The 22,065-nt window shown below is 46.0% G+C and overlaps 1 non-coding gene across 1 annotated transcript; it reads left to right on the top strand.

The window, feature by feature from the left end:
• Positions 1 to 2,647: 2,647 nt before the first annotated feature.
• Positions 2,648 to 2,839, top strand: LOC138673312 (U2 spliceosomal RNA). The gene has a single exon (XR_011319954.1). It is a non-coding gene; the product is annotated as a U2 spliceosomal RNA (small nuclear RNA).
• The last annotated feature ends 19,226 nt before the right edge of the window (positions 2,840 to 22,065 follow it).

The raw sequence follows: 22,065 nt of genomic DNA, 5'->3' as shown, positions 1-22,065 counted from the left end.
ACAGAGAAATTCATACTGATAAGCTGGACAAACATAGAAAGCACAGAACGGATAAGTCCACAATCTGTGGACAGAAAAGAGCAAGCAAGAACTTAGCTTTGCTGAACTGGTCAGGATAACAGGGAAATCCAAAGAGATGTGAATCCAACCAGGAACCATTTCCAAGTGGCACTGGCTGAAGGAGAAAGCCAGGCTTAAATAGCCGAGCAGAAAAGACAATCAGTAGAAGCAGCTGCTGACAGCTAAATCCAAGGAGCAGCCATACCACTTGAAACCACAAGAGGGAGCCCAAGAGCAGAACTCACAAAAGTTCCACTTACAACCACCGGAGGGAGCCCAAGAGCGGAATTCACAACAGGAAACCTTCACTGTAACATATTTTTTTTCACCGTTTGTGTTTCACTTTTTCACGTGTATCCATCACTTGGATTTGTCGGATGCAGTTCCCTTCTGATAGGTTTAGGGGGGCAGTGTGTGGCCATCAGGTTCCGCTCCCCCCTGTCTCTCCCCTTTCAGGAGGAGAGCGACAGTTAAAGACTCCAAGCTCTGGCTTATGTGGCAGACTGGTTAGAAGCTGGGAGTGCGACTGAGGCTCCCTTGGCTCAGGCTGAGGGGGATGACTTAGTTCCTGGCCCTTGCTGTGGCCTTCTAGTTCGGAGGGACAGAATTGGTTTTGGGGAACCTTCTACTGTTGGAGAGGGTTTTACAAAACCAGCATCCAAGTGCACTGTTTTGTGTCACTTTTAGTCACTTTTTAAATGCACTTGGGTGGAGAGCACAACCTCGGGCTTTAAAAAACAACAACAAATCTTTAGAAAAGATGGCCCGCTCCTACCACTTTAGTACATCGATACACAATATACACTGGGTTGGTCCAGTTGTTAGTACGCCATGTGGTTCATACAGGCATCTGGTGGAAATCATGGCCCCCAGGATTGAAGTCAGAAGGTTGGGTAAGTGTGGGGGCTTATGTTGCAATGTTCCCCAGAAGTGGTCGCCCTGGTGGGAGTCTGAGCTTACTTGGTGTCATATCCCAGGTAAGTCTTGGACTCCATAGCACGCTGCACGTGGCCTTTCGTACTTTCTTGAGCACACCTCCCTATTCATGGCCTTCGGGTCAGGAAGGGGAATTTCTATAAGTACGGTCGAAGGTCCAGTCAGCTTGGGGCTGAGAAACCAACATGAAACAGGACTCCCAGCTCCACTAGGGTAAGAGACTGTTTGGATGCAGGGCAGGGCCGGCATAAGCACCGGCATACCCGGGCAAGTGCCGGGACCCTGGCGAGACAGGGGGGCCCATTCAGGGCCGGCGTTAGGGGCAGGCAGCTGCCAGTGCCTCGGGCCCCTCTTCCCCAGGGGCCCTCAGCTAGCAGCACATCACGCAGCTGCTATGGGGCCCCTGTGAGGCAGGTGGGCCCGCCTGTCGCAAGCGCCAACTCCCCCGCCACCGCTTTGAACTTTACCGGCGTCTGCCGGTAAAGTTCAAAGCAAATGATGGAGTAGAGAGCGTCACCTGACGCTCCCTCTCCCATCATTCCCCACTCTGCCTCTGACACTGCCGCTGCGGGTGCGCGATGACGTCATTGCGCACTCGCTGTGTGTCAGGCAGTGCAGCGGCAGCCGCCGAGACCGGAGCAGGGAGGGAGCAGCGCAGCGCGGGAACGTTGAGAGGTGAGGAGTGTTTTTTTTTTTTTACTATAAGTGAGTACTGGACTATGGGGCCATTCTTGGGGGGAGGGAGGCTGTGCTATATACTACATGTCTGTGCTATATACTACACAGCTGTTCTATATAATAAATGGCTGTTCTATATACTACATGGCTGTGCTATATATTACGTGGACCGTGTTATATACTACGTGGGCTGTTATGTGCTACGTTGGCTGTGCTATATACTACATGGGTCGTATTATATACTATGTGGCTGTGCTATATACTATATGGGCTGTTATATGCTACGTGGGCTGTGCTATATACTACATTGCTGTTCTATATACTACGTGGGCTGTGTTATATAATATGTGGCTGTGCTATATACTATATGGGCTGTTATATGCTACGTGGGCTGTGCTATATACTACATGGCTGTTCTATATACTACATGGGCTGTGTTATATAATATGTGGCTGTGCTATATACTATATGGGCTGTTATAAGCTACGTGGGCTGTACTATATACTACATGGCTGTTCTATAAACTACGTGGGCCGTGTTATATACTAAGTGGCTGTGCTATATACTATATGGGCTGTTATATGCTATGTGGGCTGTGCTATATACTACATGGCTGTTCTATATACTACATGGGCTGTGTTATATAATTTGTGGCAGTGCTATATACTATATGGGCTGTTATATGCTACGTGGCTGTGCTATATACTACTTGGGCTGTGTTATATGCGATCATGAATCGTGGTATGTGTTAAAGGGGGGCCCACTGAGACTCTTTCGCCCGGGGCCCTCAAAAACCTGCAGCCAGCCCTGATGCAGGGAGCACGAAAATGGCTAGGGACAGCATTAAAGATCCCTGACCCTCGCTGTGGCCTTCTGGCTCGTAGGGACAGGGATGGTTTATTGGGGACATTCTCCTCTGGGAAAGGTCCACAGAAATCCTCGCCTTGTGCGCTGTTTTGGTGTGACTTTGGTCACATTTTTCAGAGCCTTAGATGTGGCTTCAATCAAAACACCTGTTCTTATCAGTTTAATATCTGATACCTCCCCAATCTGGGGACCATATGTTAAATGGATTTTCAAAGCAGGGAGCTGGAAAAAGAGCTTGCTCGGTCCACGCCACGCATTGACCTGGTATTGCAATATATCGGGGAATGGTGCACTCCTTCTCTGATCCGGTTTCCAAAAACCGATTCAATTGAAATCAAAGCAAGTTGTGTTTTCGGCCTGTAATGTTAATTTTATTGTTGCTTCTTTTTCCCTTATTTTGTTTTTTCAGGGTCAAGTTTGCACATTTCAAATGCCAAATGCATTTTGGTTCAACTTGACCAACTCTGCTATAGCTCATGTGTGCATTGTTTTCAATTAAGCATGCAAAGCATTGTATTGTATTCAATCTGTAATGTAATCTATCTATCTATCTATCTATCTATCTATCTATCTATCTATCTAGGGTTTTATTGCTTGCTACAGGTGTAATAAACTGAAAAAACCTTATTTCTTGAGCACCATAATCAATAGATAGGGCTCAAGAAATCTAAAAGAAGTGATCACAACCTATTATTTATTTTAAAACTGTATTCGTTTTTATTAATTTATCACATAAAGTATTACAAACAGATTTTTCAAAAAAAGGTCACTGGAAAAACAAAGGTCCTCAGAGGGCATAAATTTTAGCAGATTAATTCACTCAAATTTGTTAAAAATGGCAGATAAAAAATGTAGCAAAACTTTGGTTGGAGATAACGTGCTCAGTGCTTATTAGTCCACTTCATGAAATGTCAGAATTTGCCACTGAATAATGCTATAATATCTACCACGTCAATTTAACTTTATGGAAAATCTAAATTTTCATTATTTGCTGCCAGAATGAAGTGCATGTCAGTGCTTTTCATAAAATTTACCACTAGGTGGTGCTATAACATCTGCCACATCAATCTAAAGTTTACAGAAAATCTATATTTTCATTATTTAATTACGGCCATAAGGAGGCACATGGAAAGGAAAAGATCATTACCAAATATCAAAAAAATACAATTTTCGATTACTTCTATATACATAGTAACATAGTAACATAGTAACATAGTTAGTAAGGCCGAAAAAAGACATTTGTCCATCCAGTTCAGCCTATATTCCATCATAATAAATCCCCAGATCTACGTCCTTCTACAGAACCTAATAATTGTATGATACAATATTGTTCTGCTCCAGGAAGACATCCAGGCCTCTCTTGAACCCCTCGACTGAGTTCGCCATCACCACCTCCTCAGGCAAGCAATTCCAGATTCTCACTGCCCTAACAGTAAAGAATCCTCTTCTATGTTGGTGGAAAAACCTTCTCTCCTCCAGACGCAAAGAATGCCCCCTTGTGCCCGTCACCTTCCTTGGTATAAACAGATCCTCAGCGAGATATTTGTATTGTCCCCTTATATACTTATACATGGTTATTAGATCGCCCCTCAGTCGTCTTTTTTCTAGACTAAATAATCCTAATTTCGCTAATCTATCTGGGTATTGTAGTTCTCCCATCCCCTTTATTAATTTTGTTGCCCTCCTTTGTACTCTCTCTAGTTCCATTATATCCTTCCTGAGCACCGGTGCCCAAAACTGGACACAGTACTCCATGTGCGGTCTAACTAGGGATTTGTACAGAGGCAGTATAATGCTCTCATCATGTGTATCCAGACCTCTTTTAATGCACCCCATGATCCTGTTTGCCTTGGCAGCTGCTGCCTGGCACTGGCTGCTCCAGGTAAGTTTATCATTAACTAGGATCCCCAAGTCCTTCTCCCTGTCAGATTTACCCAGTGGTTTTCCGTTCAGTGTGTAATGGTGATATTGATTCCCTCTTCCCATGTGTATAACCTTACATTTATCATTGTTAAACCTCATCTGCCACCTTTCAGCCCAAGTTTCCAACTTATCCAGATCCATCTGTAGCAGAATACTATCTTCTCTTGTATTAACTGCTTTACATAGTTTTGTATCATCTGCAAATATCGATATTTTACTGTGTAAACCTTCTACCAGATCATTAATGAATATGTTGAAGAGAACAGGTCCCAATACTGACCCCTGCGGTACCCCACTGGTCACAGCGACCCAGTTAGAGACTATACCATTTATAACCACCCTCTGCTTTCTATCACTAAGCCAGTTACTAACCCATTTACACACATTTTCCCCCAGACCAAGCATTCTCATTTTGTGTACCAACCTCTTGTGCGGCACGGTATCAAACGCTTTGGAAAAATCGAGATATACCACGTCCAATGACTCACCGTGGTCCAGTCTATAGCTTACCTCTTCATAAAAACTGATTAGATTGGTTTGACAGGAGCGATTTCTCATAAACCCATGCTGATATGGAGTTAAACAGTTATTCTCATTGAGATAATCCAGAATAACATCCCTCAGAAACCCTTCAAATATTTTACCAACAATAGAGGTTAGACTTACTGGCCTATAATTTCCAGGTTCACTTTTAGAGCCCTTTTTGAATATTGGCACCACATTTGCTATGCGCCAGTCCTGCGGAACAGACCCTGTCGCTATAGAGTCACTAAAAATAAGAAATAATGGTTTATCTATTACATTACTTAGTTCTCTTAGTACTCGTGGGTGTATGCCATCCGGACCCGGAGATTTATCTATTTTAATCTTATTTAGCCGGTTTCGCACCTCTTCTTGGGTTAGATTGGTGACTCTTAATATAGGGTTTTCATTGTTTCTTGGGATTTCACCTAGCATTTGATTTTCCACCGTGAATACCGTGGAGAAGAAGGTGTTTAATATGTTAGCCTTTTCCTCGTCATCTACAACCATTCTTTCCTCACTATTTTTTAAGGGGCCTACATTTTCAGTTTTTATTCTTTTACTATTGATATAGTTGAAGAACAGTTTGGGATTAGTTTTACTCTCCTTAGCAATGTGCTTCTCTGTTTCCTTTTTGGCAGCTTTAATTAGTTTTTTAGATAAAGTATTTTTCTCCCTATAGTTTTTTAGAGCTTCAATGGTGCCATCCTGCTTTAGTAGTGCAAATGCTTTCTTTTTACTGTTAATTGCCTGTCTTACTTCTTTGTTTAGCCACATTGGGTTTTTCCTATTTCTAGTCCTTTTATTCCCACAAGGTATAAACCGCTTACACTGCCTATTTAGGATGTTCTTAAACATTTCCCATTTATTATCTGTATTCTCATTTCTGAGGATATTGTCCCAGTCTACCAGATTAAGGGCATCTCTAAGCTGTTCAAACTTTGCCTTCCTAAAGTTCAATGTTTTTGTGACTCCCTGACAAGTCCCCCTAGTGAAAGACAGGTGAAACTGCACAGTATTGTGGTCGCTATTTCCTAAATGCCCAACCACCTGCAGATTTGTTATTCTGTCAGGTCTATTAGATAGTATTAGGTCTAAAAGTGCTGCTCCTCTGGTTGGATTCTGCACCAATTGTGAAAGATAATTTTTCTTGGTTATTAGCAGAAACCTGTTGCCTTTATGGGTTTCACAGGTTTCTGTTTCCCAGTTAATATCCGGGTAGTTAAAGTCCCCCATAACCAGGACCTCATTATGGGTTGCAGCTTCATCTATCTGCTTTAGAAGTAGACTTTCCATGCTTTCTGTTATATTTGGGGGTTTGTAACAGACCCCAATGAGAATTTTGTTACCATTTTTCCCTCCATGAATTTCAACCCATATACATAAGATTAGAGACAGTATATGGTTTATAGTGTCTAGTTCCCTAAAGGGTATACAGCTGTCTCCATACATAATAGTCCTAACTTATGCATCCCGACATGCAGGGTAACAAATATGTTTTTGAATTTATAATCAACTTGTTACCTGAATATCTTATTTGTCCGATACATGTTCCACTGCCAAAATCGCAGACCTCACGCCCCGACGCGTACGTTTTGCCTCCCTGCTTCCTCGGGGGGCATGTCTTAGATGAAGAGGTGTGTGCTTAAATGCGGATGTGAGCCAATGAAAGGAGTTTCTAAAAATATGTACTGCGCATGCGTAATGAAAGGATCAGCCGAGGGGATTTACACATCCATGACGCAACTGTTGCTAAGTTATACTACGTATGCGCCAATGAAAGAGTTTCTCAAAATATGTACTGCGCATGCGTAATGAAAGTATCGTCTGAGGGGATATACACCTCCATGACACAACTGTTGCTAAGTTATAATGTCCATGCACCAGCGACTACATCGCTTTAAATACTACATGAAAAAGAAGCTACGGTAATTTTAACAAAACCGTAGCAAACGACAGCACCACATCCTTCCCTACATCAATTCGTAGAAAGAATTTACCAGAATATGTGCACTACAGATGCACAATGCAAAATCCACCAATGGCAGGGAAATATAAAAAGCAATGATGCGACTGTTGCTGAGTTCTACTGCGCATGCGTTGACAACTAAATCGCTCTAGATACTACATAACAGGGAAGTTTAATCGTAGCAAGAACATAACAAATGCTACGGCAATCAGCACACCTCCCTACATAGGTATAGATAACAGATCTCCCCAAACCTTACCTAATATAATTAAAAATAGGTTTTCAGATGTACTGAACATGGCACAACATTGCCGTATGTGAACCCATTTTTATCAATCAAATAAATGGATACAAAATGAAGCTGTGTTAGGTTGAACAATTAATAAAATGTTCACTTCACTTCAGTTGCCTACTCCTGGCCTAATGGATATTGATCAGGTGCGCACCAAAGAAATAACATATGACAACACACAGTCAGATGTAAACTCTCCTTGATCAATCTATGGCTCAGCTCCAAGGGGCTTTATTTAGTCAGGACACAGATTTATATATCCCCTGTAAGGGGGGCTCGGTTAGTTTTAAAATGGAAGTGATCGGATGCATTCCATTGGTTAGTGGGTTGGGCAGTGAGCAAGTCCATAGGCGGATCCATGAGGTCATCAGGGTGGGTTGGTCCATGAGGTCATCAAGGTGGGCATCACTGTGGGTGGATACATGAGGTCATCAGGGTGGGCGTTATCTTGGATATCAGCACATGGTATGCTGATACAGGAAATGGCAGCCATCTTTAGGGTCTCAAGTTTGGAGCACCCCCGTAGGGCCGTGGGGTACTCGGATCCAGGCCCTTCTTCTATTGTCGGTGGGGATGTAACGGTGGCTGACCCGGTCCGTGGCCCTCAGGAGGTCCGTTGAATGAAATGGGGGAAAGGTCTTTAAAGGGATAATGTTCGTGACACCACCTGTGGTATTCGGTCAGGGTGACCGACGCTGCTTAGGGTGTTATGACCTGGTGGTCAGGACAATAATGGACCTGATGGTTAAGAGCACACGGAATGACCTGATAGTTACTGATAATATAGGACGAGCTCTGGGACGTGGGAACTCTGCTGACCGCAATCCCTAATCCTATTAACCACACTAGAAATAGCCGTGGATTGCTCCTAACGCTCCCTATGCAACTCGGCACAGCCTAAGGAACTAGCTAGCCCTGAAGATAGAAAAATAAAGCCTACCTTGCCTCAGAGAAATTCCCCAAAGGAAAAGGCAGCCCCCCACATATAATGACTGTGAGTAAAGATGAAAATACAAACACAGAGATGAAATAGATTAAGCAAAGTGAGGCCCGACTTACTGAACAGACTGAGGATAGGAAAGGTAGCTTTGCGGTCAGCACAAAAACCTACAAAAAGACCACGCAGAGGGCGCAAAAAGACCCTCCGCACCGACTCACGGTGCGGAGGCGCTCCCTCTGCGTCCCAGAGCTTCCAGCAAGCAAGACAACAATCAAAATAGCAAGCTGGACAGAAAAATAGCAAACCAGAGAAAAACAAGCAGTCACTTAGCTTCTGCTGGGAAGACAGGTCACAAGAACGATCCAGGAGTGAACTAGACCAATACTGGAACATTGACAGGTGGCATGGAGTAAAGATCTAAGTGGAGTTAAATAGAGCAGCGAGCTAACGAATTAACCTCGTCACCTGTGGAAGGAAACTCAGAAACACCCACAGCTACCAGAGAAAGTCCATGGACAGAACCAGCCGAAGTACCATTCATGACCACAGGAGGGAGCCCAACAACAGAATTCACAACATTAGGGGTCTGCTGGGGTGATGTTATGGCAGCTAGATGGTATACCTTCCCACAGGTGAAGTATGTCCCCAGGGCTTCCCAGAGTGTGGGTGGTGGATGGTCCAAGGCGCAGTGAATAACTAGGACACAGGGGTGAAGTCTCTTTGCCTTTTACTGAAGGTTCAGCATCCACAGTCCAGAGTAGGGACCACAGGGTAGGCAGAGCCCGGCCGGTCTGAAGACAATTCCAGAGTCCCCTTATCCAGGAGGAATTCAATAGCCTTCCCCTTGCATGCAGTAACGTAGTAGGTCCCTACTTGCATAAGCTACCATAAGGTCCTCACTGTTGGTACTTTTCTCCCTCTGTCCCCCAGATGGTACGGCTAGGACAAAACCCGTATGACTGATGGCCTGAGGCTTATAGGGACCCTAGAGAGGCCCCGACCCCCACAAGTTGCCACTGTGTCTTCTTAGGTATAAAGGTCAGACAGCCAACTTGGAATCAACTGCTCTGCCAGTCTCTGAAGTAACGGCATAGAGCTCTTTACTCCCTCGGTATTCTGGCCACCGGATCTGCGCTGCAGATGGAGGCAGCCTGCTTGTAGCTGGTCTCCCACTGATGTTCCACTCCTGTTGCTAGGACTTCTTTTCTCACTCACTACAGCACAATTCCCTTCGTGTCCTTCCTTAGGATGCTTGTTATGATCCGGTGACCTTGGAGCAGCATGAAAACTTCACTGGAGTAGGTGGTAACTATACTGACCGCAAATCCTGATCTTAACACTGCAACTAGAAGTAGCCGTGGGGTGTACCTAACAAGCCCTAGACACCCCGTCACAGCCGAAGGACTAAATACCCCTAAAGAATACTACCTTGCCTCAGAGCAGAACCCCAAAGGATAGGCAGCGCCCCACAAATATTGGCTGTGAGTAGAAGAGAAAAGACACACACAGTCAGAAAACAGGATTTAGCACAAGAGGCCACTCTAGCTAAAATAGGAAAGGATAGGACAGAGTTCTGTGCGGTCAGTATTAAAACCCTTCCAAAAATATCCACAGCAGATTATACAAAAAATTCCTCCATCTAACTAAAGATGTGGAACGTATATCTGCAACTCCAGAGACTACTAAACTCAGAGCAGGAATACAATCAAAAAACAAGCACACAGCTTGTGTGCCATAGAAAAAGAAACAGACACTTATCTTTGCTGAATTGGCAGCTAAGCAGGAGAAGCCAGACAAAGATCCAACACTTCCCAAGAAACATTGACAACTGGCAAGGACTAATGAATCCTGCAAACCTAAATACCCCAGTCAGAATTGCAATCAGCAGATACACCTGTCCAGGACTGCAGCCCAGAGACAACTGCATTACCACCTACAACCACCCGAGGGAGCCCAAAAGCAGAATTCACAACAGTACCCCCCCCCTTGAGGAGGGGTCACCGAACCATCACCAGAGCCCCCAGGCCGATCAGGATGAGCCAGATGAAAGGCATGAACCAAATCAGCGGCATGGACATCAGATGCAAAAACCCAAGAATTATCCTCCTGGCCATAACCCTTCCATTTGACAAGGTACTGAAGCTTCCGCCTCGAAAAACGGGAATCCAAAATCTTCTCAACAACATATTCCAACTCCCCATCAACAAAAACCTACAAAAAGACCACGCAGAGGGCGCTAAAAGACCCTCCGCACCGACTCACGGTGCGGAGGCGCTCCCTCTGCGTCCCAGAGCTTCTAGCAAGCAAGACAACAATCAAAATAGCAAGCTGGACAGAAAAATAGCAAACCAGAGAAAAACAAGCAGTCACTTAGCTTCTGCTGGGAAGACAGGTCACAAGAAAGATCCAGGAGTGAACTAGACCAATACTGGAACATTGACAGGTGGCATGGAGCAAAGATCTAAGTGGAGTTAAATAGAGCAGCGAGCTAACGAATTAACCTCGTCACCTGTGGAAGGAAACTCAGAAACACCCACAGCCACCAGAGAAAGTCCATTGACAGAACCAGCCGAAGTACCATTCATGACCACAGGAGGGAGCCCGACAACAGAATTCACAACAGTACCCCCCCCCTTGAGGAGGGGTCACCGAACCCTCACCAGAGCCCCCAGGCCGACCAGGATGAGCCAAATGAAAGGCACGAACCAGATCGGCAGCATGAACATCAGAGGCAAAATCCCAGGAATTATCTTCCTGACCATAAACCTTCCACTTGACCAGGTACTGGAGTTTCCGTCTCGAAATACGAGAATCCAAAATCTTCTCCACCACATACTCCAACTCCCCCTCAACCAACACCGGGGCAGGAGGATCAACGGATGGAACCACAGGCGCCACGTATCTCCGCAATAACGACCTATGGAACACATTATGGATGGCAAAAGAAGCAGGAAGGGCCAAACGAAATGACACAGGATTGATAACCTCAGAAATCTTATACGGACCAATGAAACGAGGCTTAAACTTAGGAGAGGAAACCTTCATAGGAACATAACGAGACGACAACCAAACCAAATCCCCAACACGAAGTCGGGGACCCACACAACGCCGGCGGTTAGCGAAACGTTGAGCCTTCTCCTGGGACAATGTCAAATTGTCCACCACATGAGTCCAAATCTGCTGCAACCTATCCACCACAGTATCTACACCAGGACAGTCCGAAGACTCAACCTGCCCTGAAGAGAAACGCGGATGGAAACCAGAATTGCAGAAAAACGGCGAAACCAAAGTAGCCGAGCTGGCCCGATTATTAAGGGCAAACTCAGCCAACGGCAAAAAGGACACCCAATCATCCTGATCAGCAGAAACAAAGCATCTCAGATATGTTTCCAAAGTCTGATTAGTTCGTTCAGTTTGGCCATTTGTCTGAGGATGGAAAGCCGAGGAAAAAGACAAATCAATGCCCATCCTAGCACAAAAAGATCGCCAAAACCTCGAAACAAACTGGGAACCTCTGTCAGAAACGATGTTCTCCAGGATACCATGTAAACGAACCACATGCTGGAAAAATAATGGCACCAAATCAGAAGAGGAAGGCAATTTAGACAAAGGTACCAAATGGACCATCTTAGAAAAGCGATCACAAACCACCCAAATGACCGACATCTTTTGAGAGACAGGGAGATCCGAAATAAAATCCATAGAAATATGCGTCCAGGGCCTCTTCGGGACCGGCAAGGGCAAAAGCAACCCACTGGCACGAGAACAGCAGGGCTTAGCCCGAGCACAAGTCCCACAGGACTGCACAAAAGAACGCACATCCCGTGACAAAGACGGCCACCAAAAGGATCTAGCCACCAAATCTCTGGTACCAAAGATTCCAGGATGCCCAGCCAACACTGAACAATGAATCTCAGAGATACAGTTAGGGCCAGAAATATTTGGACAGTGACACAATTTTCGCAATTTGGGCTCTGCATGCCACCACATTGGATTTGAAATGAAACCTCTACAACAGAATTCAAGTGCAGATTGTAACGTTTAATTTGAAGGGTTGAACAAAAATATCTGATAGAAAATGTAGGAATTGTACACATTTCTTTACAAACACTCCACATTTTAGGAGGTCAAAAGTAATTGGACAAATAAACATAACCCAAACAAAATATTTTTATTTTCAATATTTTGTTGCAAATCCTTTGGAGGCAATCACTGCCTTAAGTCTGGAACCCATGGACATCACCAAACGCTGGGTTTCCTCCTTCTTAATGCTTTGCCAAGCCTTTACAGCCGCAGCCTTCAGGTCTTGCTTGTTTGTGGGTCTTTCCGTCTTAAGTCTGGATTTGAGCAAGTGAAATGCATGCTCAATTGGGTTTAGATCTGGAGATTGACTTGGCCATTGCAGAATGTTCCACTTTTTGGCACTCATGAACTCCTGGGTAGCTTTGGCTGTATGCTTGGGGTCATTGTCCATCTGTACTATGAAGCGCCGTCCAATCAACTTTGCAGCATTTGGCTGAATCTGGGCTGAAAGTATATCCCGGTACACTTCAGAATTCATCCGGCTACTCTTGTCTGCTCTTATGTCATCAATAAACACAAGTGACCCAGTGCCATTGAATGCCATGCATGCCCATGCCATCACGTTGCCTCCACCATGTTTTACAGAGGATGTGGTGTGCCTTGGATCATGTGCCGTTCCCTTTCTTCTCCAAACTTTTTTCTTCCCATCATTCTGGTACAGGTTGATCTTTGTCTCATCTGTCCATAGAATACTTTTCCAGAACTGAGCTGGCTTCTTGAGGTGTTTTTCTGCAAATTTAACTCTGGCCTGTCTATTTTTGGTATTGATGAATGGTTTGCATCTAGATGTGAACCCTTTGTATTTACTGTCATGGAGTCTTCTCTTTACTGTTGACTTAGAGACAGATACACCTACTTCACTGAGAGTGTTCTGGACTTCAGTTGATGTTGTGAACGGGTTCTTCTTCACCAAATTAAGTATGCGGCGATCATCCACCACTGTTGTCATCCGTGGACGCCCAGGCCTTTTTGAGTTCCCAAGCTCACCAGTCAATTCCTTTTTTCTCAGAATGTACCTAACTGTTGATTTTGCTACTCCAAGCATGTCTGCTATCTCTCTGATGGATTTTTTCTTTTTTTTCAGCCTCAGGATGTTCTGCTTCACCTCAATTGAGAGTTCCTTTGACCGCATGTTGTCTGCTCACAGCAACAGCTTCCAAATGCAAAACCACACACCTGGAATCCACCCCTGACCTTTTAACTACTTCATTGATTACAGGTTAACGAGGGAGACGCCTTCAGAGTTAATTGCAGCCCTTAGAGTCCATTGTCCAATTACTTTTGGTCCCTTGAAAAAGAGGACGCTATGCATTACAGAGCTATGATTCCTAAACCCTTTCTCCGATTTGGATGTGGAAACTATCATATTGCAGCTGGGAGTGTGCACTTTCAGCCCATATTATATATGTAATTGTATTTCTGAACATGTTTTTGTAAACAGCTAAAATAACAAAACTTGTGTCACTGTCCAAATATTTCTGGCCCTAACTGTAACTCTACTAGTCCATCTATCAGGGACAAACAGTTTCTCCGCTGGGCAACGGTCAGGTCTATCAGCCTGAAATTTTTGCAGCACCCGCCGCAAATCAGGGGAGATGGCAGACAAAATTACCCCCTCTTTGAGAATACCCGCCGACTCAGAAACACCCGGAGAGTCAGGCACAAAACTCCTTGACAGGGCATCAGCCTTCACATTCTTAGAGCCCGGAAGGTACGAAACCACAAAATCAAAACGGGAGAAGAATAACGACCATCGAGCCTGTCTCGGATTCAACCGTTTGGCAGACTCAAGATAAGTCAAATTCTTGTGATCTGTCAAGACCACCACGCGATGCTTGGCTCCTTCAAGCCAATGACGCCGCTCCTCGAATGCCCACTTCATGGCCAACAACTCTCGATTACCAACATCATAATTGCGCTCAGCAGGCGAAAACTTTCTAGAAAAGAAAGCACATGGCTTCATCACCGAGCCATCAGAACTTCTTTGCGACAAAACAGCCCCAGCTCCAATCTCAGAAGCATCAACCTCAACCTGAAGCGGGAGTGAAACATCTGGCTGGCACAACACAGGGGCAGAAGAAAAACGACGCTTCAACTCCTGAAAAGCCTCTACAGCTGCAGAAGACCAATTGACCACATCAGCACCCTTCTTGGTCAAATCAGTCAACGGTTTAGCAACACTAGAAAAATTAGTGATGAAGCGCCGATAAAAATTAGCAAAGCCCAGGAACTTTTGCAGGCTCTTCACAGATGTCGGCTGGGTCCAATCGTAAATGGCTTGGACTTTAACAGGGTCCATCTCGATAGTAGAAGGGGAAAAAATGAACCCCAAAAATGAAACCTTCTGAACTCCAAAGAGACACTTTGACCCCTTCACAAACAAGGAATTCGCACAAAGGACCTGGAACACCATTCTGACCTGCTTCACATGAGACTCCCAATCATCCGAAAAGACCAAAATATCATCCAAATACACAATCAGGAATTTATCCAGGTACTCTCGGAAGATGTCATGCATAAAGGACTGAAATACTGATGGAGCATTGGAAAGCCCGAATGGCATAACCAGGTACTCAAAATGGCCCTCGGGCGTGTCACCACCTCGCAGTCCGGGGCGCCTTCTTTCTCTTCCCCGCCTGCTCTTACCTCTTCTGGTCCTGTCCTTAGCCAGCAGGGTCACGCTCCGGTCGTCCGCCGGCGCTCCGGGGTCCGTCCCTGCAGACATGCTGCCCGGGTCCTTGCTCCCATGTCTGCTGCACTTCCTCCTTTCTCTCCCTCTCCTAGGGAGTGCATAGGGGGCGGGCAGGTGAGCTCTCTGGCTTCTTAAAGGGTCAGCCCCTCCCTACTCACTGACCCTCCTCCCGGCCTATCACCTGGAGGCTGGAGGTATATAAGGATCTCAGTCACTCCTGGACGCCGCCTGGGCAACTTCTATTATCCTGAAGTTGCTGCTCCATGTCTTAAGGCCCCGTCACACATAGCGACGCTTGAGCGATTCCGACAACGATACGACCTGTCAGGGATCACTCAAGCGTCGCTATGTGGTCGCTGGTGAGATGTCAAACAGTGAGATCTCACCAAGGACGCAGCAGCGATGCGGCGACCTGTAGCGACCTGTAGAACGATCCTATTTCATGACGATTCAATGGGACGTCCTGTCAGCGAGGTCGTTGGTAAGGTGTCAAACACAGCGATGTGTGCTACCCAGCGGGACCTCAACGATCAAAAAATGGCCCAGGCCATTCCGACACGACCAGCGATCTCACAGCAGGGGCCTGATCGCTGCTACGTGTCACACATAGCGAGATCGCTACTGAGATCGCTGTTGCGTCACAAAACTTGTGACTCAGCAGCGATCTCGCTAGCGATCTCGCTGTGTGTGACGGGGGCTTTATCCTGCTAGGCTTATCAGTCCAATTTGCCTGTCTTACTCTGTGTTCCTTTTTCCCTAGGATCGAGTCTGGTCTCCACAGCATCCGGAGTCCAGTATCCTGTGTGGTTCCCTGCAGTCTTCTTCCTGCTTCCAAGTTCCACATTCAGCCCTGTTTTGTTTATTCATTTCTTCCTCCCTCCTAGGTCGGTTTAACACAGGTGTCTGCCTCATCGGACCCTCTATTCGTGGTCTAGGGGAAATCCCTGTATAGGGGTCACTCCAAGCCTTGGTCTCCTTAGAGGCTTTCTGGTGTTGTGGCCCTGTGGCCTTCCTTTGGGATGTCTCCCCTAGTGTTTGTATTACTGTACAATAAAGCGTTTGAACCTGCTTTCCTGGTCTGGTTCTCCCTTCCTGGTATCAGTAACCGCTGTATTTGCGGTCCAGTGGGTCCACCTGATAGACACGTCTGTAGGGCGTGACAGGGCGTATTAAATGCTGTTTTCCATTCATCGCCTTGTTTAATACGCACAAGATTATACGCCCCTCGAAGATCTATCTTGGTGAACCAACTAGCCCCTTTAATACGAGCAAACAAATCAGACAGCAACGACAAAGGATACTGAAATTTGACTGTAATTTTATTGAGAAGGCGGTAATCAATACAAGGTCTCAAAGAACCATCCTTCTTGGCCACAAAAAAGAACCCTGCTCCTAACGGTGATGACGACGGGCGAATATGGCCTTTCTCCAAGGATTCCTTTATATAACTCCGCATAGCGGCGTGTTCTGGCACAGATAAATTGAACAATCGGCCCTTAGGAAACTTACTACCAGGAATCAAATTAATTGCACAATCGCAATCCCTATGAGGAGGTAGGGCACTGGCTTTGGGCTCATCAAATACATCCCGATAATCCGACAAAAACTCTGGAACTTCAGAAGGAGTGGAAGACGAAATAGACAAAAATGGAACATTACCATGTACCCCCTGGCAACCCCAGCTGGACACAGACATAGATTTCCAGTCCAATACTGTATTATGAACCTGTAGCCATGGCAACCCCAAAACGGCCACATCATGCAGATTATGCAACACCAGAAAGCGGATATCCTCCTGATGTGCAGGAGCCATGCACATGGTCAAATGGGTCCAGTACTGAGGCTTATTCTTGGCCAAAGGCGTAGCATCAATTCCTCTCAATGGAATAGGATACTGCAAGGGCTCCAAGAAAAAACCACAGCGCCTAGCATACTCCAAGTCCATCAAATTCAGGGCAGCGCCTGAATCCACAAATGCCATAACAGAATAGGATGACAAAGAGCAAATCAGAGTAATGGACAATAGAAATTAAGACTGTACCGTACCAATGGTGTCAGACCTAGCGAACCGCTTAGTGCGCTTAGGACAATCGGAGATAGCATGAGTGGAATCACCACAGTAAAAACATAGCCCATTCCGACGTCTGTGTTCTTGCCGTTCAGCTCTGGTCAAAGTCCTATCACATTGCATACGCTCAGGCCCATGCTCAGATAGTACCGCTAAATGGTGCACAGCTTTACGCTCACGCAAGCGTCGATCGATCTGAATGGCCAAAGACATAGACTCATTCAGACCAGCAGGCGTGGGAAATCCCACCATGACATCCTTAAGGGCTTCAGAGAGACCCTTTCTGAAGATTGCTGCCAGGGCACATTCATTCCACTGAGTGAGCACAGACCACTTTCTAAACTTCTGACAATATATCTCCGCTTCATCCTGACCCTGACACAGAGCCAGCAAGATTTTCTCTGCCTGATCCACTGAATTAGGTTCGTCATAAAGCAATCCAAGCGCCAGGAAAAACGCATCAACATCACGCAATGCCGGATCTCCTGGCGCAAGGGAAAATGCCCAGTCTTGAGGGTCACCACGTAACAAAGAAATAATGATCTTTACTTGTTGAACAGGGTCACCTGAGGAGCGAGGTTTCAAGGCAAGAAACAATTTACAATTATTTTTGAAATTCAAGAACTTAGATCTATCACCAAAAAACAAATCAGTAATAGGAATCCTAGGCTCTGACATCGGATTCTGAACCACAAAATCTTGAATGTTTTGTACACTTATAGTGAGATTATCCATCAAAGAGGACAGACCTTGAATGTCCATGTCTACACCTGTGTTCTGAACCACCCAGATGTAAAGGGGAAAAGAGAGACAAAACACACTGCAAAGAAAAAAAAATGGTCTCAGAACTTCTCTTATCCCTCTATTGAGATGCATTAGTACTTTGGGCCACCTGTACTGTTATGACCTGGTGGTCAGGACAATAATGGACCTGATGGTGAAAAGCACACGGAATGACCTGATAGTTACTGATAATATAGGACGAGCTCTGGGATGTGGGAACTCTGCTGACCGCAATCCCTAATCCTATCAACCACACTAGAAATAGCCGTGGATTGCTCCTAACGCTCCCTATGCAACTCGGCACAGCCTAAGGAACTAGCTAGCCCTGAAGATAGAAAAATAAAGCCTACCTTGCCTCAGAGAAATTCCCCAAAGGAAAAGGCAGCCCCCCACATATAATGACTGTGAGTAAAGATGAAAATACAAACACAGAGATGAAATAGATTAAGCAAAGTGAGGCCCGACTTACTGAACAGACTGAGGATAGGAAAGGTAGCTTTGTGGTCAGCACAAAAACCTACAAAAAGACCACGCAGAGGGCGCAAAAAGACCCTCCGCACCGACTCACGGTGCGGAGGCGCTCCCTCTGCGTCCCAGAGCTTCCAGCAAGCAAGACAACAATCAAAATAGCAAGCAGAGAAAAACAAGCAGTCACTTAGCTTCTGCTGGGAAGACAGGTCACAAGAACGATCCAGGAGTGAACTAGACCAATACTGGAACATTGACAGGTGGCATGGAGCAAAGATCTAAGTGGAGTTAAATAGAGCAGCGAGCTAATGAATTAACCTCGTCACCTGTGGAAGGAAACTCAGAAACACCCACAGCCACCAGAGAAAGTCCATGGACAGAACCAGCCGAAGTACCATTCATGACCACAGGAGGGAGCCCGACAACAGAATTCACAACATTAGGGGTCTGCTGGGGTGATGTTATGGCAGCTAGATGGTATACCTTCCCACAGGTGAAGTATGTCCCCAGGGCTTCCCAGAGTGTGGGTGGTGGATGGTCCAAGTGAATAACTAGGACACAGGGGTGAAGTCTCTTTGCCTTTTACTGAAGGTTCAGCATCCACAGTCCAGAGTAGGGACCACAGGGTAGGCAGAGCCCGGCCGGTCTGAAGACAATTCCAGAGTCCCCTTATCCAGGAGAAATTCAATAGCCTTCCCCTTGCGTGCAGTAACGTAGTAGGTCCCTACTTGCATAAGCTACCATAAGGTCCTCACTGTTGGTACTTTTCTCCCTCTGTCCCCCAGATGGTACGGCTAGGACAAAACCCGTATGACTGATGGCCTGAGGCTTATTTATAGGGACCCTAGAGAGGCCCCGACCCCCACAAGTTGCCACTGTGTCTTCTTAGGTATAAAGGTCAGACAGCCAACTTGGAATCAACTGCTCTGCCAGTCTCTGAAGTAACGGCATAGAGCTCTTTACTCCCTCGGTATTCTGGCCACCGGATCTGCGCTGGAGATGGAGGCAGCCTGCTTGTAGCTGGTCTCCCACTGATGTTCCACTCCTGTTGCTAGGACTTCTTTTCTCACTCACTACAGCACAATTCCCTTCGTGTCCTTCCTTAGGATGCTTGTTATGATCCGGTGACCTTGGAGCAGCATGAAAACTTCACTGGAGTAGGTGGTAACTATACTGACCGCAAATCCTGATCTTAACACTGCAACTAGAAGTAGCCGTGGGGTGTACCTAACAAGCCCTAGACACCCCGTCACAGCCGGAGGACTAAATACCCCTAAAGATGGAAATAGGAATACTACCTTGCCTCAGAGCAGAACCCCAAAGGATAGGCAGCGCCCCACAAATATTGGCTGTGAGTAGGAGAGAAAAGACACACACAGTCAGAAAACAGGATTTAGCACAAGAGGCCACTCAAGCTAAAATAGGAAAGGATAGGACAGAGTTCTGTGCGGTCAGTATTAAAACCCTTCCAAAAATATCCACAGCAGATTATACAAAAAATTCCTCCATCTAACTAAAGATGTGGAACGTATATCTGCAACTCCAGAGACTACTAAACTCAGAGCAGGAATACAATCAAAAAACAAGCACACAGCTTGTGTGCCATAGAAAAAGAAACAGACACTTATCTTTGCTGAATTGGCAGCTAAGCAGGAGAAGCCAGACAAAGATCCAACACTTCCCAAGAAACATTGACAACTGGCAAGGACTAATGAATCCTGCAAACCTAAATACCCCAGTCAGAATTGCAATCAGCAGATACACCTGTCCAGGACTGCAGCCCAGAGACAACTGCATTACCACCTACAACCACCGGAGGGAGCCCAAAAGCAGAATTCACAACAGTACCCCCCCCCTTGAGGAGGGGTCACCGAACCCTCACCAGAGCCCCCAGGTCGATCAGGATGAGCCAGATGAAAGGCATGAACCAAATCAGCGGCATGGACATCAGATGCAAAAACCCAAGAATTATCCTCCTGGCCATAACCCTTCCATTTGACAAGGTACTGAAGCTTCCGCCTCGAAAAACGGGAATCCAAAATCTTCTCAACAACATATTCCAACTCCCCATCAACCAACACAGGGGCCGGAGGATCAACAGAGGGAACAACGGGCTCCACATATTTCCACAATAAAGATCTATGGAAGACATTATGGATAGCAAAAGAGGCCGGAAGCGCCAGTCGAAAAGACACCGGATTAATAATCTCAGAAATCCTATAAGGACCAATAAACCGAGGCTTAATTTTAGGAGAAGAAACCTTCATAGGAACATGACTGGAAGACAACCAGACCAGATCCCCAACCCGAAGCCGGGAACCAACACACCGACGACGGTTAGCAAAATGTTGAGCCTCCTCCTGAGACAACACCAAATTGTCCACCACATGAGCCCAAATCTGCTGCAACCTGTCAACCACAGAATCCACACCAGGACAGTCAGAAGGCTCAACCTGCCCAGAAGAAAAACGAGGATGAAAACCAAAATTACAAAAGAAAGGCGAAACCAAAGTAGCTGAACTAGCCCGATTATTAAGGGCAAACTCGGCCAATGGCAAGAAAGCCACCCAATCATCCTGATCAGCAGACACAAAGCATCTCATATAAGTCTCCAAAGTCTGATTAGTTTGCTCGGTCTGACCATTTGTCTGAGGATGAAACGCAGAAGAAAAAGACAAATCAATGCCCAGCCTAACACAAATGGCCCGCCAAAATCTAGAAACAAACTGGGAACCTATATCGGACACAATATTCTCCGGAATACCATGCAGACGAACCACATGCTGAAAAAACAACGGAACTAAATCTGAAGAGGAAGGCAATTTAGGCAAAGGCACCAAATGAACCATCTTAGAGAACCGGTCACAAACAACCCAGATAACCGACATCCTCTGGGAAACCGGAAGATCGGAAATAAAATCCATAGAAATATGCGTCCAGGGCCTCTCAGGGACCGGCAATGGCAAAAGCAACCCACTAGCACGGGAACAACAAGGCTTGGCCCGCGCACAAGTCCCACAGGACTGCACAAAAGAATGCACATCACGCGACAAAGAAGGCCACTAAAAGGACCTACTAACCAAGTCTCTGGTACCAAAAGTGCCAGGATGACCAGCCAACACGGAACAGTGAACCTCAGAAAACACTCTACTAGTCCATCTGTCAGGAACAAACAGTTTCCCCACAGGACAGTGGTCAGGTTTGTCAGCCTGAAATTCCTGAAGAACCCGTCGTAAATCAGGAGAAATGGCAGAAAGGACCACCCCTTCTTTCAGAATACCGAGCGGTTCTAAGACCTCAGGAGAATCAGGCGAAAAACTCCTAGAGAGGGCATCAGCCTTAATGTTCTTAGAACCCGGAAGGTACGAAACCATGAAATCAAAACGGGAAAAAAACAAGGACCATCGAGCCTGTCTAGGATTCAGCCGTTTGGCAGACTCGAGGTAATTCAAATTCTTATGATCGGTCAAGACCACAATACGGTGCTTAGCTCCCTCAAGCCAATGTCGCCACTCCTCAAACGCACACTTCTTAGCCAACAACTCCCGATTGCCGACATCATAATTGCGTTCAGCAGGCGAAAACTTACGGGAAAAGAAGGCACACGGTTTCATTAAGGAACCAACAGGATCCCTCTGAGACAAAACGGCCCCTGCCCCAATCTCAGAAGCGTCAACCTCAACCTGAAATGGAAAAGAAACATCCGGTTGGCGCAACACCGGAGCAGAAGTAAATCGATGTTTAAGCTCCTGAAAGGCAGAGACAGCCGCAGAGGACCAATTCG

The sequence above is a fragment of the Ranitomeya imitator genome, chromosome 3 (assembly GCF_032444005.1).
Source record: "Ranitomeya imitator isolate aRanImi1 chromosome 3, aRanImi1.pri, whole genome shotgun sequence".
Lineage (NCBI taxonomy): Eukaryota > Metazoa > Chordata > Amphibia > Anura > Dendrobatidae > Ranitomeya > Ranitomeya imitator.
The sequence above is the reverse complement of the archived record's forward strand: the minus strand, read 5'-3'. Positions and strand labels throughout refer to the sequence as shown.